Source organism: Bidens hawaiensis, unplaced genomic scaffold, assembly GCF_021521415.1.
Source record: "Bidens hawaiensis isolate Kalapana, Puna unplaced genomic scaffold, B.hawaiensis_p1.1 tig00013810_1, whole genome shotgun sequence".
NCBI classification, from domain to species: Eukaryota; Viridiplantae; Streptophyta; class Magnoliopsida; order Asterales; family Asteraceae; genus Bidens; species Bidens hawaiensis.
The window spans coordinates 542-10602 of record NW_027492181.1 but is presented as its reverse complement, the minus strand read 5'-3'; the positions used below and the strand labels follow the sequence as shown (position 1 = coordinate 10602).

General features: G+C 33.6%; 1 pseudogene across 1 annotated transcript; it reads left to right on the top strand.

The window, feature by feature from the left end:
- Window positions 1-5249: 5249 nt before the first annotated feature.
- LOC143545044 (2-oxoglutarate-dependent dioxygenase frbJ-like) lies at window positions 5250-9134 on the top strand (annotated as a pseudogene). The gene is made up of 7 exons (XR_013137356.1): window positions 5250-5747; window positions 6593-6767; window positions 6849-6940; window positions 7013-7081; window positions 7167-7369; window positions 8170-8298; window positions 8386-9134. The product of XR_013137356.1 is annotated as a 2-oxoglutarate-dependent dioxygenase frbJ-like (transcript).
- The last annotated feature ends 927 nt before the right edge of the window (window positions 9135-10061 follow it).

Below are 10061 nucleotides of genomic sequence, written 5' to 3'. Positions count from 1 at the left end.
TTTATATAAATATGATAAAGCTACTTTTATATAATGTTAATATATAAAAAAAATTTAAAAATGTTTGGTTGTTTAGAGTTCCTAAGAGTTCTTAACTTTTTTAGAGTTCTTAAATGATACCAACCCTATATATATATATATATATAGACTTTCTTTTTTAGTTAATTTTCATTGTTTAATATTTTGTAAAGATTGACATGCACTAATATACATAAGATTTATTTCCATTTTTGAGTTAGTTTCCATTGTCCACTTCCAATACAATGTGTTTTTTCAATATATATGATATATTTTTCATTTTTAAAGACATCAAGATAGCTTAGTTGGATGGTTTGTGTGCTATGTATTAAGACTTTCATCTCGCTCAAAGCCCAGGTTCGAATCCTAGTCCACGCAACTAATTTTTGATTTATTAAAAAAATGTTTGATGACTTGGCAATGATGTTGAGAAGCTAGTTGAATGACATGTGGACAATTGATATGGAGAGGCTAGTTGAATGACATGTGGACAATTGATGTGAAAAGGCTAGTTGAATGACATGTGTACAAATTGTATTGCTTTAATAATATGTAAAGAGTATCTATAAGGAGAATTGCATACACAAGAGAATTGCACCAAGAAAGTGTTGCAATATCATGAAGGAGAATTGCATACACAAGAGCACGCGAAAAAAAGAAACTGTTTATTCTTGAATTGTGCCACACAAGGAATGCCTTCAAGTTTCAATGGTGTTTTTTTCCTTTTTAAATTTAGCAAATGAGTATCTATATAAACGATGTTGTTGGAAAACTATGTAAAGAGTATCTATAAGGAGAATTGCATACACAAGAGAATTGCACCAAGAAAGTGTTGCAATATCATGAAGGAGAATTGCATACACAAGAGTACGCGAAAAAAAAACTGTTTATTTCTGAATTGTGCCACACAAGGCATACAGAATTGTGAATGCCTTTCAAGTTTCAATGGTGTTTTTTTCCTTTTTAAATTTAGCAAATGAGTATCTATATAAACGATGTTGTTAGAAAGCTATTTACTAAAGTGATGTAATTTTGTATAAAATAACATTTGTACCTTTTCTATTAGAAAATAAACAAAAATGTAACCAAAAAATAAGAAAAACAAAACAAAACAAAACAGAATCCACTTGTGCAATTATGTTGATTATATCATTAAAACATGTGCTATAATATAAATCACTAATATGTAAATTCAATCAAGAATATAAGTTAGATATCAAATTAACCATGTATACTGGTAGAAACAAATTAACCATATATACTAGTAGGAACGGTTATCTTTGATGCAAGGGATGAAACCATGATTCTCGTTACGATACCTTAATTTGATGGGCGATTGAGTAAGAATACTCAATAGTGTTCTTAAGAAGTTTATAACTCTTCTAATCAATCTTAATGAATAACGATGATGGTAAGTTATGAAATCTCCTTGCATTCTCTATTAAAGGTATCTATAGGGAAATCTTAATTGGCCCTTAAACAAATAAGTTACCGGTGTTTAGAATCACTATCATCAAGTCATTGTTAGAGACTAGTTATATCATATTTGAGAAGAAGAAGAAGAAGAAGAAGACGACTATAATTATTGTAACATTCGTCATTTTCGATCTTTTTTGTATTTGTATTTGTATCAAAACCCAACCCGATTTGTAAACCAAATCTTTCACTAATATAAAATGTTGGATTTTTATGTTTCATAATCATCTCTTAGCTTTTGGATTTGTTACTAGGTTGTATTATTTAAACCTTTTTTAAAAAAAAACACATGCAAGTATTGATATAAAACAAGGAAAACAAGTTTGACTCCTTCCCTATATAAACAACCCCATCCTCTTCATTATTCTTTGCTCATTCATCTTCTTTCTCTCCCAAATAAAGTTCATATCTCTAACCTCTAAGGTTCTTAATAATCAAGCAATAACCTTCTTTAATTCTTGTTTGTTACTTATTAATTTATATCTTGTGGCACAACATATATATAATATGCACCCCTTGTTTCCTTCGGCTTTCATCTTCTTCGGGAGGTGATATGCTACAAGGCAAGGCTACATGGAGAACTCTTTGTAGTTCTTGTTTATATTATTTTCCTTTAATGCTTTCCTAGTCTTGTTCATATTGTAAGTAGTTTAGCTTTTAATTCATGTTTAAAGAGTTTCATGGTATTGGTTATGAAGTCACTAGTCTCGGTTTTATCCCGAGATTAGACCCGAATCAAGACCGAACCAAGACCAAACTCTTGTTTACTAGTCTTGTTTATACTATTTCCCTTTAATGCTTTTGTTTATATTGTAAGTAGTTTAGTTTTAATTCATGTTTATAGAGTTTCATGGTATTGGTTATAAAGTCACTAGTCTCGGTTTTATCCCGAGATTAGACCCGAATCAAGACCGAACCAAGACCAAACTCTTGTTTACTAGTCTTGTTTATACTATTTCCCTTTAATGCTTTTGTTTATATTGTAAGTAGTTTAGTTTTAATTCATGTTTAAAGAGTTCCATGGTGTTGGGTATGAAGTCACTAGTCTCGGTTTCATCCCGAGATTAGACCCGAATCAAGACCGAACTCTTGTTTACTAGCTTTTGTTTTAAATAGTTTTGTTTACTAGTTTTGTTTAAAATAGTTAAATAAACATGTTTATGAAAGATTTGAACCTTGTAACTTCTAAAACCATTTTGATAGTTCTATGGTATTTGGGTATGTGGCAACCATCCTCGGCATCATTCCAAGTCAAAGACCGAACCAAAACCGAACTAAACCAAGTTCACTTGCCTAAGACACACAAGTGTGTTTTTGGCCATCGAAACTCATCTTTTCTTCAAGAATGTATTTTAAACTAAATTTAAGTATTTTATCAACTTACTTGGTGTGTCGGTATCCAACTTGATCTTATAACAAGCTTGGACCGGTGATACCAAATACACACTTAACGGACGTTAAGGTTCTTCATAATAGAACTATATACTTGGTTAAGTCTTTCGATTTTATTGAGTTATCTCAAAACATTTTGGAAAGTTAACTTTGAGTTTAGTTAATTATCTAGACCCAAGTTAACAAATCCGAACACTCGATTAAAACCTTGTTTTGGTGTTCATATACCTAAAGGGTCTTGCATTAGTGCATTATAACCCACACAAGTTACTTAACATAGGTTGAGTAATAATTATGAATGAAATACCAAGACCCGGTTTCGAGTAAACTTACTATTTAGAACATGTCTTTAATTTCCCAAGTATTTACATTTTTAAAACCATAAACTTCATTTATTTACTTTACTTGTCATATTTTATTTTAAACCCTTCCAAGACTACCTACTAATTTAAGACTCGTTTAATCTAGGTCTTGCTCGTTAAACCCGATCTCCGATTATTCACGAATCAATCTTTCAAGTTACTTAGTTAAATTGAGTACATTTCATCCCCCGTTTTCACTTTTATCTTTTGGGGGTAACATGCATACTTATTCAAACAAAAATGATTTATATTATACTCATTTCTCAAACCACAAACTTTAGGGTATATGATGCTAGAATACTTGCTCTATTGTGTGTTATATGTCTCATATGCTTTACGTGCGCGAGTGTTTATTTTTATGTTGTTGTTGAGCCTCATTAAGTATGATCATACGCTCCCCTAACTACTTAGCCTTGTGCTAGTAGAATAGGGCCTCATTATCCAAGTATGTCGGTATTCTTACCGATTAGAAAGGATCCTCATTTACATATGTTTTATATACCATGATTGATGCTTTTATTTATAGTCTCATATACGTTTGTGGATTTCACTCATATTATATATACTCAAAACTATGAAATTGCTCACCAACATACGTGTTGACAAATGTTATTTTATGCATGTTACAGGTTTGATTATTACTTGAGTTGGAGTTTGAAGACGTCATTCTATTTTGATACCGCTAGGTTATTAGAAGAATGAACAATATATATTTCTTATGTTTTGATGTTATTTGTATGAACAATATGTGTTACTTTGGTGATTGAATGAAATTAATAAGTTGATTAAATATTGTCACTTTAATAGTATCTTGTGTATTTATTCAATCACGTTGCACCCCGAAATGTTCCGCCGCCTTTGATCGGGGTGTGACAATTATAGGATTGCCACTATGGTTTTATCTGATTGACACGCTTTGAACAGTTGCTTTTGTATTTGATATAAATCGTGAGTGTATGTATATGTGTGTATAAAGTACAATTTTCAACCCTTTTTTATATTGGGCCTTTAACGGTGGTTGAGGCCCAACTAACCTTGAAGACAATCTTGTATAAATGTGTTCATCTTTCTCATTACAATACAAGAACTTTGACAAAAATATTATATTTATAATCATACATTTTCAAGATTTTATATTCTCATAGATTGTTATATGAAGATGCCTCTTCTCCTTGCTTGCTTGTTCATTTGGGATTTCCTAATGATCATATTTTCTTAAAAATGAGAATGTCTATGTGCTTTTTATTCGAAATCTACCTTCTACTTAACCTATTAGACCAAGTGTAGTGGGCGGAAAGTCTGGGCGAAATGAGGCGATTTTGGGTGCAAACACCGCCCCAGACGATTTTTGGGGCGATAACGGGGGGGGGGGGGGTATTTCTCGCCCTTGTTTATTATTATTATTTATTATTATTATTATATTGAGGCTGTGTGCGATATATATATATATATATATATATATGTATGTATATAAGGCTACAATACTATTGTTGACTGGGCGTCATATGACGCAAAACGTCTCATTTTATAGCCTCTCCACTACTACATATAGCCTTAGAGCATTGTAGATGCATGCTATTATTCTTGTCTGTATACATAAGATATCGCATATACTCTTACAATTTATATGATATCTATTTACATATTTAATTTTTTTTGAAAGATATATCCACCTATTTAATAATTAATTAAATTCAAAATTTTAAAATATATTAATAATAATTAATGATATTAAATAGTTTTATATTTAATCCTTCACCCGTGGCATAGTGGTAAGAGGTTTAGGTTTTCCAGCTGAGACTTAAATTCGACTCTTACATGTGTCACTTTAGGTGGATACTAGCTATGAATAATTTGAGCTAAGCTTTGTGTAAAGTTTGTTAGTTTGAACCCCATCTAAGTTGTCGTCCCACTGTGTGTTCTTGTGGCGGCAGAACGACTGTCACGTGATAGCCAATAATATGCTTTTTAGGGAACGCTCAGGCTAATTACACAAACCGTCCTTATACTATCACCAAATTACACTTTTGATCCAAATCTTTCATTTAACTCCATAACCAACCACAATTAACACTACTTAAAAACCCAAAACCCACCACACTACACTACATGTATCCCATACGCAAACACCTTCCGTGCCGTAAAGATAAAACAATTCTCCCGCCATTTACACTACAAGCATCAATCTTTTAGATCTCACCACTTTCTCAAATCTCAATCACGCAAATGGAGTTACCGGTGATCGATCTGGACCCATATCTGGCCGTAAAATCCGGCAATTACGGCGGTGGCGGCGGTGAGGGTTTAATATTAAACCCACAATTGCAGTCAATTTGCTCGGCGGTCAGTCAAACCCTAAGAGAAACCGGAGCATTGCTTGTTAAAGATCCGAGATGTTCTGCTCAAGATAACGATCGGTTTATTGATATGATGGAGAGGTATTTCGAGCTGCCTGATGATTTGAAACGGGTTCAAGAGCGTCCTAATCTTCATTATCAGGTTTGATTTTGTTAATGGTGTCTTTGACCCGACCCGGATCCGGACCCGTTTAGTGGTATTCTCACGACCCGGACCGGGTCTGATCGGTTTGAGTCACGTGGGTCTTACCCGGTTTATGTGAAGAGAAAATGGTCAGACCCGGAACCGTTACTATTGTAAAAACCGGGGCTGATTGGGTTCGGGAACGGGTTGGGTGTGGCGTTATGTAAAGTGAAAATTGTCAGACCCGCGAGACATAAAAGGATTGATAAATTGAATTTGTTTTATTATTATTATTATTGGTTGAATTGAAATGTAATTGAGCTGATTGTGGATTTGGAATGTGAAATTTATCTGAAAATTGGGCTTTTTTTGTTTTGAACCTAGAAATTGATCTTTATGATGGTTTGGTTTTGGGTTAAAAGCGAACCGAAAACCGAAACTTTGGTTTTTTGATTTTTTGAAGACTGTTCGTTTTTGGTTCTTTTCGGTTTTGTCATTTGAGGTTGAAAATTTTGGGTCGAAAAATAATATTGGCTATAAACAATAAATTTATGCCTAAATCGTTATGTTAATTAGTAACTAATTGATTATTACATATTTGGGCTAAAATATTTGAGTTACATATTTATTAAGTTCTTGTAAATTACTTAAAACAAAAAATGAAAAATCTAGAAATTCGATTTGGCTTGGTATTTTTGTTTTTTACTGGATGCGAAACCATGTAAGTTTGGTTTTTACAAAAACATAGAATCAGACTGATGGTTTTTGTTTCCGTTCGGTGTTTTTGGTTTCGGATTAATTTTTTGGTTTCGGATCGGTATTTTTGGTTTAATGCACACTCCTAGTTTCTGATGCTATAACAGGTTGGTGTGACACCAGAAGGAGTTGAAGTTCCCACGAAGTTTGGTTGATGAGGAAATGCAAAAGAAGCTGAAATCATTGCCTAAAGAGAGCCAGCCCCTGATTCCAACGGGCCCGGATCCTAAGTGGCGGTATATGTGGCGAGTCGGACCTCGACCATCAACTACCAAGTTTCAGGTTTTGCATAATTATTCTTCATTAAAACATAATTAGTAGTTTTTTTTATTACAGGTATTGATTTGCATATTTCGTGTTTAGGAGTTGAACTCTGAGCCAGTTATACTGATGGTTTTCCCGAATGGAAAGAAACTATGGATTCATGGGGCTCTAAAATGATATCTGCAATAGAGGTCTGTATATTCTGTTATTTATCATTTCTTGACTTAAAAAAATAATAATAATTTGGATTTTGTTTTCTTCAGGCTGTTGCTGAAATGGCAGCAATTGGATTTGGTCTGCCAAATGACGCATTCACTAGTCTAATGAAGCAAGTGAGTGTTGTTCTTTTATAGATTATTTCAAGTTTTTAACTTCAAAAATTATAGCCAAATTGAACTTCAAGTTTCTGAATCGTAGGGCCCACATCTTCTTGCTCCAACCGGGAGTGACCTTAAACGCCATGGCAAAGAGGGCACTGTTTTTGCAGGATACCATTATGACCTTAACTTCCTAACAATTCACGGCAGAAGTCGATTCCCGGGTCTAAGTATTTGGTTAAGAAATGGAAGAAAGTAGAGGTTAAAGTTCCAGTCGGATGTCTTCTTATTCAGACGGGAAAAACAGGTACAAAATTCTTATGATTCCTGATCAAGATGCTGAAATCTAATCCTAGATTATGTTAGTTAAAATCTATCACAGCGCGCGATTAAAACATTGACTTTCAATAAGAACTATAATGGTTGTACTATCTATGAACATGCTTTTGGTCACCTCCATTTGCACTGAACTGAGATTTTTAAAGCCTAGGTATGCAAACGAACCGAACGAACACGAATAGGGCATGTTCATGTTTGTTTTTTAACTTTAATAGAACAATTGATCTTACACGAACAATTAAGCAAGGCTTTTTTATTTGTGTTCGTTCATAACGAAAATGAATGTGTTCATGTTCGTTCGTTAACAATGTAAAGGAACAGTTCATGAACGTAAAGAGACAAACATAACTGAACATTGATGAATGAACATAAGCTAACATAACTGAGCGAAAACCAACTAAAGGTAAATGTGAACATCTATCTGTTCTGCTTAAAATATTAATAAAAAACAGACTGAATTGTACTGGATATAAAAATTATAGAAACATATAAAAATGAACTTAAACAAACGAACGTTAACAAACGGGCAAAATGAACGAACACCGCGAACAAATTTGAGTGCACGAGCGAGGCATGTGTTCATCTTCGTTTGTGTAACTAAATGAACAAGCGTTGTTCTTGTCCTCCAACTCCAATTATAAAATTAACAAACTTCTTGCCGAACAACTCATTGAATGTTCGGTTCATTTATAGACTTATCAAAGCTAGATGTTCGTTCAATTTTTATTTTTTGGGTTATAAAATGTATACAAATTCTGAGTTTGCAGATAGAATGGTTAACAGCTGGCGAGTGTATAGCCGGTATGCACGAAGTTGTGGTTAATAACCGAACACTCGATGCAATTAATGCAGCATCACAACAAAACCGAAGCCTTTGGAGAGTATCCTCAACAGTAAGAGCATTAATCTTTTATATGAAAAATGAAATTGTGTTTCATTATATATGGTTTTATATAAAGTTTTTCTCTTTATTTTGGTAGTTATTTTCACATATCGCGTCGGATGCTGTGCTAAAACCGCTTGGGCATTTTGCACAATCGCCTCTTGCCGACAATTACCCACCCATTTGTGCTGGAGACTTTGTAGAAAAGGAGCTTGCTGTCATTAATCTTAAAGGAAACAAAGGAGATAATTAATAAGTTATTTGGTGAAAAAAAGGTACATGAAAATAATATTATGTTTATATCAATGAAAATGTATCACATACATCAATCATGACATATGAGTTCAGACATAATTAGGAATGACAGGCATCATGTGTGATACACATGGCTTCAAAGTTCCATCTATAAATGTGTTTAAACAATATTTGCAAAAAAAGTAATAATTTTAATATTTAATACAAAATGGAAAACAAAGAAAATAGAATGATGATGGCGGCGGTTATTGTGGTGGTGCTGGCGGTGATGGTGCAGGGGAGCATGGGGTTTCCTTGTGGTAGCACGTTCTTCTCGGCTTTGTCCAACTGATACCTTGTCGGGCCTCAGTTGCACCGTTTAGCCCAATTCCTCCAAATGATTCGTGTTGCTCGGCTCTTCGTGTCTTGGGTCAACCTTGTTTGTGTGTGCTGGTCAACGGCCCGCCCATCTCTGGTGTTGATCGGAGCATGGCAATGCAACTTCCCGAAAAATGCAATCTCAATTTCGGACCATGTATAATATATATCTTTTATTTAATGTTCATCCTTTTTTCACAGCAAAGAACTAGAATTGTGAAAATGGGTCGGGTTGGGTTGGGTTGAAATGGGTTTGGGTCAAAACAGGTTATTTTTAATGCATGTTACATTGTTACCAACTTACTAAGTACCGACAGGTTTTTGTTTGTTTTCTTTGAAGTTTATAAATATTTAATGGTTAGAAACTTTATTTTTATTTTTGTTTTTAAGAACAGGGGTAAATGGGTAAATTTACATGGGTTTAACGTCCAAACGTACCATGTTAACTTTTTTGGACTATTTGTAACTTTTAAACACTAGTAACGTAATTGAAAATTTGAACCAAAAGGGGCCATTCGTGTAATTACTTCCGAAATTAACTCATTCAATTTTACTACATTTACTTAGAACTGGAAGTCTGTGTGCAGGTGAACTAATGAAGGAAGAACATCGGACGTAGAGAGCTGTTTGTTCTACGTTTACACAGGAAGGAATTGAACAGAATAAAGTGTGATTTGTGACCCTAAATAAGTTAATTTAAGGTTTAATTATCTAGTATCAGTTGTAGTTTTTGTTATTTTGATTCAAATTTGGTACGTTTCTGCTACTCTACTTGTACTAAAATATTTCAATGCAACTGTTTTTAGTCCCAAGTTCCAACCAGTTAACTTTTATTTATTTTGGATAAAATTAGTGTTAGTTGATACTTGATAGTGTGGCCCAAGCCCATCAGCCAAAAGTAGCATTAAGATATGGTTTTTTAGGCTTAGCTTTGCATTAGGCCCAACTTTTTTTATATACGATCATTAGAATTAGATATAGGGCAATCAATATCATTGATAATTGGCATAAGAAATTCCTAGATTCCCAATCGACAAATCCATACCATCCACATTCTCAACGATAAACAAACCATGTGTAACTTACAAAGTGATAGAGAATCATCAAGCCATGTTTAACCCAATAATTGAATAGTACGGTAGTACCCACCTCTAGGGCCGA